Source organism: Egretta garzetta, unplaced genomic scaffold, assembly GCF_000687185.1.
Source record: "Egretta garzetta isolate BGI_Z169 unplaced genomic scaffold, ASM68718v1 scaffold443, whole genome shotgun sequence".
NCBI lineage: Eukaryota > Metazoa > Chordata > Aves > Pelecaniformes > Ardeidae > Egretta > Egretta garzetta.
Window position 1 is genome coordinate 35,417 of NW_009259109.1, and position 530 is coordinate 35,946.

The window sequence follows — 530 nt, forward strand, 5'->3', positions numbered from 1 at the left end:
GTAGGGACCAGCGCCGAGTGGACCCCCAGCCCTGCCTGCTCGGGGCACGGCGGGGACCCCCACCCCAGCGCCATCCGCCCGTGCGGGGCAGAGCGCATCAGCATTCCTGGGAGCAGGGTCTGGCCCCGCAGCGGCCGCTCGCCGAGGGAAGGCATTGAGGGGGGATTAGCCGTCTGATGCCCCCCCCTTGCTCAGGCGCTTAATACAGAAAACAAACACCCTTGTGCGCCCCGACGGCCTCGATCCAGACGGGCTTTCTCCGTGCCTGTTGCCTGAGCAACCCTAATCTGGCTCCTGGGGCACACCGGGGCCCTGCACCCCCTGGGCCCATGCACCCCAGCAGCTGTGGCCGTGCCGGCGGTGTCCCGGCTGTGCCTGGCACGCGGCTGCCAGCGGGACGCCATGACCCCCCGCCATAGCAAAGGGGGGAGCACCTCCTGCTCGCACTGGCCCTGTCCCTCCAAAGGAACGGGCGGTGGGTTTGGGGGAGCCAGCTGCTCCAGCCCCAGGCTGCCAGCTGGGCTGAGCAG